This window comes from Sorex araneus, chromosome 4 (assembly GCF_027595985.1).
Source record: "Sorex araneus isolate mSorAra2 chromosome 4, mSorAra2.pri, whole genome shotgun sequence".
Classification (NCBI taxonomy): domain Eukaryota; kingdom Metazoa; phylum Chordata; class Mammalia; order Eulipotyphla; family Soricidae; genus Sorex; species Sorex araneus.
The window spans coordinates 114,700,767-114,710,116 of NC_073305.1; positions in this window are offsets into that span (position 1 = coordinate 114,700,767).

A 9,350-nucleotide genomic window follows, 5' to 3' on the forward strand; every position below is an offset into this window, starting at 1 on the left:
CTTAAAAGAGATCAAAAGCCACAGTTAAACTCGCACATGGCTGAACAGACTGGTGCAGGTTGGCCTGTGTCTGCCCAAGCGGAGGCTCCAACATCCACTTGCTTCCACAATCCAAAATCACTGCCATACCCCGTACTGACTCCACCATCTCAGGACAAACCTCACCAAGATATATACCACTGAAAATTTGGGTATGCGGGTTTTATGACTGAAATCTCCGTGAAACCCCGGCTTTCACGGAGTTCGGGTGGGCTATCTCCCCCTACTTTCCAATACACATGGAAGCACTTGCAGTCACCCCCATGAACCAATTCCAGCGCCATCCTGTAAACTCTATTACTGGCCTTGCTTCAGAGACCCATAAATAAATCTTGAAGGAGATCAAAAACCAGAGACACAGCAGCAAGTTCCAGAAGACACCCCAGAGCCAGAGATCTCTCCAGGCCCCATATCAAACCAATTGCACTGGGACACCCCAAATGGAGTAGGTTCGGTCTCCCTGCCTACTCCAGATGGAATCCCATCGACCAGGAGCTTCCACAAACAAGACTCAAGTATTCGCGTTCCAGGACTAAATTTCCATGCCACATAGTGGCAGAGGCGCTGGACTGTCCCTACACGACTCCCCACCCGCTCCAGCCTAGCTGTCACACCCACAATGTGCCTCTAGGCGCCATCTTAGCACACCAACAGCTCTGGTCCAGAGACACCCAGTTGAATCCTAAAATTATTAGTGACCTGCAGAAATGTCTCTGGAACCCAATCAAAATCATATACAATCTGGGATTGCAGAAGTGCACAGCCATGACACCCATAACATTCAAAACGAGCAAGAGACAATATATGCTCTAGCATCTGCCCCTGGCAGGCAGGTTTGAATGGTGGTGGGAAAATTTGAGCAAAACATAATGCTCAAAAGTAGAGAGAGAGTACTGGGGAGATTGTCTGCCATGGAGGCAGGGTGAGGACTAGGATACGGGAGGGGAAATATACTAGGGACACTGGTGGTAGAAAGTGTGCCCTGATGGAGGGATGGGTTTTTGATCATTGTTCGGCTGAATCTCGAACATGAAATCTTTGCAACCGTATCTCATGGTGATTCATCTTAACAAAAAAAGTAATGTGTAGTTCATGCCCAATTCAATCAGCTTAATCAATGGCTGAATAAATAGCAGCTCTCCTACAGTGGTAGAACATTTGCCTTGCATGCAGCCAACCTGGGTTCAATTCCTCTGCCCCTCTCGGAGAGCTTGGCAAGCTATTATGAGTATCTTGCCTGCATGGCAGAGCCTGGTAAGCTACCCGTGGTGTATTTGATATGCCAAAAACAGTAACAAGTCTCACAATGGAGACGTTACTGTTGCCTGCTTGAGCAAATCAATGAGCAATGGGATGAAAGTGATACAATGATACAGTGATACTTCTACATTTTTAAAAAAAGAATGATCATTGATGAGTACCTTCATTGTGCTTAGTATGCAGTATTTCAAAGTCAGGATATTTATTTTTCTGAACATCAAAATTGCCTCTTTTTGTTTGTTTTGAGTGAATAGACAACATAAATTTATTTCTTAGTGTTGTAAGAATTAAGGGGAGATTCTAGATCATTATCATTATATGCTATAAAATACTATTAGAGCTCATAATTACAAATTTGAGAGGTATCAATTAAGTAAGCTATCTCATTATATGTAACAGCAAATGTCAAGAAATGCACATTAAGAATGGTTCCCTTTTAAAAATCTTCCTTTGACCTTCATTGTTTTAGCACCACCTTGATGGAATTATGTGAAACCATTCTACTCCCAAGACCAGAAATTAATATCAAATTCTTTTTTTTTAATGTAGGAGTTACTGCTATTTATTCAGCCATTGATTAAGCTGATTGAATTGAGCATGAACATCACATTACTATTTTTTTAATTCACAATGTTAATTTTACTTTATTATTTTCCCCCTTTTTATTGATTCACCGTGAGATACAGCTACAAAGCTTTCATATTTGAGCTTTGGTCATACAATCATCAAACACCCATCTCTTCACCAGTGCACATTTTTCACCACCCCAATCCCCAGTATTCCCCCCCACTCTACCCCACCCGGTTCCAACCCTTACCCCTGTCCGTGTGGCAGACAATTTCCCCCATACTCTCTACTTTGGTTACATTCAATATTTTGACACCAGTCCCACAACCACGCAAACCTGCTGAAAAGGCAATTTTGTATTGCTTGCTATGGATAGAATATAGTGTCCAGGAAATTCTGTGTTGTTCTCTTTTGGGAGCTTCAGTTTATGGTCTCTAAATCTTGGCCGTTGATGAGATTACATGGCACCAGGGGCAGTTTGTGGGTGTGATTGCCAAGGTACTGGAGAACTGGGGACCTCCCAGTCTAAGTGGACTTAGAATCTCAATCATGGGTTCCCACTTACCTGGGTTTTTCTTCAGTCTGCTCGTGGGTGAGGATCGTCCCCTCTTGGATGAGGATCATCTGAGCATATGGAGAGTGGCCTTGGATGGTAACAGTTGGGTTCTGGAAGTTTTCAGCTGCCGGGATTCTGCTTGGTCAGGGAGAGAAACTCAACCCGCCCCCACTTTGAGGTGCCCCAGTGAAGACATCCTGCACTTCTCACTGGGTTCTGGAAGTTGGTGACTGCTGGGGTTTTTAGGGGACAGGCAGAGGTTTGAAGCTGCCCCCATCTGAGGCATCCCAGTGAATTTGGCTTGGCTTAAAGTTTTGGAGTCAACTCACAGTAAGCTGCTTAGTCTGGAGATTCTTTTGTGTGTCTTTGGATCATGGCCCTTGTTTCCATCTTTTCTAGAAAAATAAATTATTAGCATATGTCCTGCAGGGTGTGCCTGCTCACCTGTATTTCTTCACACTGGCACTAACTGCATCTCTTGATCTCTTTTGAGAGTTCTGGGTCTCTGAAATAAGGCCAATAAATGAGCTTATATAGCTGAGCCTGAGGTGGTTTATGGGTGTGGCTCCCACATCCCTAACTTTTGGCCATTTAATTTCTTGGTAAACTTGGCCCCAAGTTGTTGAGATCTGTCCAAAGGCACAGTGGCAATTTTGGCGTATCTGGAAGGCTGAAGGTACCATCAGCCTGCTGATGATATCAAGTTCTTTGACCAGAATTGACAATAAAGTAAATTATAATATGTCCCAGTTTTCTGTGAAGTCACTCCAAGTCTCATAAAGACCCTCTGTCACTTACTTTTGAACACAGTTGGTTGGAGGGATCTCTCCCTGACAAGGTCTATGAGTTCTCCATTGTATGCCATAAAGATTAATGAGGCCAGTTATTTCCTTCTCCAGGAAGACAAGCCAGAGGCATCATATTTCCAACTGCTGCTAAATTTCAGCTATTATATTTCCCAATCACAAAATATTTACTGCTAAATTCTTGAAGTTAGCATCTGGATCAGGAGATAAAGCCATGCAAACACGTATCAAGAAGTACTCCCTTTGGATCCCAAGGCACTGATCTTTATACTCACACAACAGGAGGATTTTGTGAAGTGTTAAGAGAATACCCTTGTCACTAAAAGAATGCAACTGAATATTCATTTATTTCCTTTAGGTTAGGTATTGTACTAGGTACTTTTAATACAATTTGAAGAAGAAGAAAGGATTTTCTTAATTTTGGAGTTTGTTATTTACTAAGAAACATGTTAAAATTAACTGGGGTGAATATATTGAGGGAAACGTGTAACTTCTGGTGAAATTTAGTAAGGGAAATGACACATGTCTGAATAGGATTACTCTGGTTAAAGGGGGGAGGAGTGTAAGGCTGAAGGAAGAGCAAGCATGAATGCTCTGAGTCGAGAAGGAACATGACGGGCAGAGGTTTTGCTCCCTGGTTCAGTGCTTGTCTTGCACTGTGAGGTCCTGATTCAATATCCAGCACCACATCAAAGGAGAGGTAAAGAGGATCTTAACATCTGAGAGGGCTTACTAAGTTCAAGTGTAGCAAAGGGGTAAATAGTAAAAGATGTCACTGTGGATATAGGCAGATGAGGTGCAGGTCGTGTGTTTGTGTGTGTGTGTGTGTGTGTGTGTGTGTGTGTGTGTGTGTGTGTGTGTGTAATGATAAAGATAAAGGACACAAGAATACCAAGGAGTTGTTGTTGAGTTGGTACTCTTGAGTTCTTACTATACCATGTTTCCCCACGCCTTTCTAGGCCATTTGTTATTAAAATTTTGACATATTCATACAATGATCTTTATTTATACAGAGCAGTCTATACTTCAAATGAGTTCATCAGAGTGTTAATACAATGTTTTATTAACTAGGTATTAATTTCCTTCTATAATATCCACAACCCTGATGTGGCTTAGAACTAGGTACAGCAGTCTGAGTTTCTAGCAGTTTCTAGTTTGGTGACTTGCCTGTGGGCCTAGGGAAAGTGATTGATAGAGTGGCTGACAAAGTGGTTGACAGACATAGTAGGCTGCAGTTTTCTGAAATCTTGGACGACATTCCTCTGTTGAAACATTCCAATTCCTTCTGTTAACATATGGATAATGTTTCAATTTAAAATTATTCTCTTTCCAGAGTGATTCTAATGCAATCTGTATGTTCTCTTTCTGTCTTCTTAATCTCTCAAAAATTGATGTTAATTTTCTATTTTGGGTCTACTTTAGTTGTATTTTAAACCTATTTCTATATTTTTTTGTATTCTGGAGGACAATCTTTTTGGAATTCATAACCCATTACTGTTGTGATCCACCATCTGTCTCAGAAAACATAAAGCCTATTTACATAGTTATTTAGACTTTGAGATTTGCACAATTTTATTTTCCATGATCAGTTCATTTATGTGATGGAAAACAGTTTGTCTTTGACAGTTTTCTGATTCTTGTCAAAAATGAAACTTGGATATTGATTGTCCAAGGTTCTTTACACTATTGAAAAGAAATGAAATGTAAAAAACACAATTTGATAAACAATTTCTACAGCTCGTGGAAAGAAGAAGTGCATTTAAATAAATTATAGGTTGTCAGTCTTTTTTGTTAGAATTTAAGATTAAGCCACATGCATTTAAATAATGCTCTTAAAGACATTCTATTTTATAAATTTATACTTATTTATATATTTATTAAGGTGGATACAATTTAAAATTCTTCTTCTAGGCTCTCTAGTGAGCATTTTCACTACAGATGAAGTACATCAGTATCTCTGCTAAGGAAAACATGTATTAGAGGAGGCACTATAAATTGTCATTTTATATGATGATAATAGATGTTCATGGGAAATATTTCCGTATCTAGAGCAGTTTGTGCTGAGCTCCCTATAATGTACACAAAATTTCTTGTTCAAATATATTTTGGGGATGCACATTAGTTTTTGAGGACAACAGAGACCTCAGAGTTTTCCCCTATATGTTAATATTCTTTTCTTGACAGTTTCCTCCTAAGCTTTACTGAGCTAAAAATTCTAGGTGCTTTGGGGTAAGCAGGTTAGGTTTAAGCCTTCATATCAGAGAAGCATTGAGAGATTTGTATTATTTATGCAGTACCCGAAGGAAACACCAATAAGTGCTTTACAAGTAACAGAAATCATCTGACAGTAATGAAATCATGTTCTTCCAGAACAAATAATATAAGGCCCTAGAGGTAGTAGGGACAGAAAAGAGTACAGTACAAGCAATACACTTTTGTATACTCTGGGGTAGAGCAGCATGCAACACTCAGTTATTAGAAGTATAAAGCTTCATAAGGGAAGGGAATATGCTGGATTCCTTTGCAGCAGAAATAGGATCTGTGTAGAGGCACACATGTTGGGAGGTCTGTGGGGGAGGATGACGTAGGGTTGCTGGCCCAAAGTTGTGAGTCCCTGAATCCCATGGTTAAAGATGCCAGAGAAGATGACAAGGCTAGAGGAAGGAGTGGGGGTAGAGGGCGGGTGGCATGGACCGGGGGCTGCAGGAAGGATGAGGAAGAGATATTAGCAGGTGCAGAGTCATGGGGAGGCTGGAAGGTGAAGAGAAGCCAAAACAGAGTGGGAGAAACAGAGTCTGAACAGCAGGAAAGGAAAGTGGACTTGGCAGTTTCATTTGGCATCCACTGGAGTAGAGAACTGGTGAAAAAGAGACCAATGAGAAGGAGTTTTGTAAGTCAAGGCAGAATGTGATGAATGTCTTGGCAGCAAAGAGAAATTAAAAAGAACATATTTTAAGGGGAAATGTTTTTAAATTAGATTTGAGGATATACAGATGAAGAGTTCATGAACCTGGTTATCAATCTGAATCTCCTCAGTTACTTTTCCCCTAATTACTCCCATAGTCATCAGTCCCTTTTTATAAAAATCTTTGCTTCACTTTTTATTAGGATTGTTTTCCCACCTTTCATTGGAAGATATGACCATTTTCTCAGAGCTATATTTCTTCTGGTTTGTCTCTTTCATCACTATGTACTTGTACATAAACATGCATATATATATATGTATATATATATATATATACGTATACACAACCTGAACAGAACTCCAAGAGAATTTTAGCACTTCTGCTGTTAGATATTGCCTTGGAGATAAATACTAGAATCTCAGATGATGTAAAAACAAAATTTCCTTTATATGCATATTATTGAAAAGTATCTCTTCTTTTATATCATTATCCTCTAGGCACAAAATCTCACCTCTGCATATCCAAATAGTCACCAGAGCCAGGAGATTTCTCCTCAGAATCTGTTTTACCTATCTTTCTTTTATTTTTTTAAACACATGTGCTTTTAAAACTTTTTTGTTTTATTTTTATTTTATTATTATTATTATTATTATTATTATTTTGTTCTTTTGGGTAAAAACCCTGATGATGCTTGGGGATTATTTCTGGCTCTGCACTCAGGAATTACTCCTGGTATTGCTTGGGGGACCATATGGGATGTCAGGGATTGAAACCAGATTGGCCACATGCAAGACAAATGCCCTTCCCTCTGTACGATCATTTTGTCCCCTCTTTTACCTTAATATTTCAGTTCAGATACATCTTTTCCTTTGACTTTTGAGGGTCTGTCTCTGCTAGCTACCTTTGGTGATTCAGTACCCTTCAGACAGTTTCTCTGTGAGAACATCGATCCTATTTTTGTGAAAAATTCTAATTAGTATTTATTCAACTGCTTCTCAAATTTATTCTAAGTCCAATTTGAATTTCACCCTTCATGTATACCATCTTTAACTGTAATAAAATCCATCTATTGACTCTTTTCTCAACTATGTCTTGTGCTATGCCTTCATCGTTGTTCATCAGTTTGGTTACTCTTTGTTTCTTCCTTCTTAAAGTCCTTATTTTTGCTTCTTTAAATTCTAGCCATACTTCAACGTGTTCCACCAAGAAACTTCCTTTTACTACTCTGTGGGGTAAAGTCACTATAATAAAGAGGTCAGATGAATAACCAAAAAAGACTCCCACCCCTCTGTTATACAGTAAATTAGAAGTATACAGGAAGTCTGAGATGGATAACTCACAATTGTCTGTGAAGTGATTCATAGGTCTTTTTCATTGTTCTACTCATTATCCTGGTGATATTTTTTAATGAGCGTAAAGTGTACAGGTGTCCATTCCAGTTTGCAGTCAATGTTAAAGAGAAAGTTGAGGATGGAACCATATCCTTCAAAGGTGTGACCTATCTGAAACTCTATAGCCCCTGTCATTCACATCTTCTGAGCCGTACTTAGTCACATGAGCACATTTAGCTGTAAGGGTGACTGGAAATGAATCTTCTATCTAGAAGTTTGATATTAGCTAAGATTTTATCTTGCTAAAAATGTATGGGGAAATGTTGAAGTTCAGGAGAAGTGGAGAAAGTGCTGATGGAAGGTAGGTAAATCATTATTCTGTGCTATACACTACCAATCCTAGCCGATAGGGCCTCTACTATCTATGCTGACATATATATATATATATATATATAATTATTCAAATCACTTAGAAATCTTTTGTCTAAAATATGAGCTTTTTAATGACCTGATGATATGATGTTTGTGTTTTGTGTACCTTGTGTAGTAATTAGTACCTGATGAGTGTGTTAAAATGATTATTCTTGAAAGTTATGGCATTGACATAACTTTTCTATTTGAACATGATTGGAGTAGCACCACTCCAATAAAAGTGATGGAGAGGGAAATTTATTCTTCCATATAACAATGAGAGGCAGAGTCTCCTGCCCCCATGCCTGGCTGTCTTCATCAGGGCCCATTGGAGGGGGGTGAGCTGAGTTTCCCTCTCCACCCAGAGCAGAGCCCCAGCAGCCGAAGACCTCCAGAACCCAGTCACAGACATGCTCAAGGCCACTTTCCACATGCTCGGACCAGCCTCAAGCATGAAGAAACCGGCAGAGGAACCCAGGTGTGCAGGACCTGGGGCTGAGATCTCCAAGCCTGCTTGGATACAGACTGAGCCTCCTTCACACAGATTCCCCTTTTTCCAGTAGCTAGGCAGTCACACCCACAAACTGCCCCTGGTGTAGTGTAATCCCATCGAAGGCCAAGATCCATAGTCTATAAAACAAAGCTCCTGGAAGCGATCTCTTATTGTTTAGTTCTTCTTCTCAGAGAACCCAGCAAGCTACAGAGAGTATCCTGCCCACACGGCAGAGCCTGGCAAGCTCCCTGTGGCATATTCAATATGCCAAAAACAGTAACAATTATGAGTCTCATTCTCCTGACTCTGAAAGAGCCTCCAATGCGGCACCCTTGGGAAGGATGAGTAAAGAGAGGCTGCTAAAATCTCAGGGCAAGGACGAATGGAGATGTTACTGGTGTCCGCTTGAGAAAATCAATGAACAATGGGATGACAATGATTCAGTAATACAGTGATAACAATGAGAGAAGATTTATTTTTAGCAGTAGAGTGAGAAACTTCGGAGAGAAGAGTGTTGAAGAGAGAGTGTGCTTCTTGTCTTTTGAAGTGAATACTCTCATATATTGAGGTTCTTAATTGGAAAATGGCAGGACCCAATATCCTGTTTCTCAGTTTCCATGTGCTCATAGGGAATATTTCCCTACAGGCTTACAGAATATAGACCAATGCACTCTAATCTTTAGGCTGCTATGTCCAACCCACCGGCTGACTTGGGTGGTCTCTTTAATGACTTCACATAAGCAAGAAGTTTCTTCTCTCTTTTGTACCTAATGAGTCTCCCAGGGATGAAGATTGAAGGTGTTTGTATGTGGTGGGAGACATAGTAGGCGAGTAGTGGAACTTTGGGTCCTCATAAACTCCCCAAGCCTCATTATTTTGTGTATCCAAATAATAGATGATCCACTGGTGTCATATAACTATAGCTTTTTATATTCCCCTACCATGTCGTACTCCTGATGTTAATTTCTACTTTTACAGAAG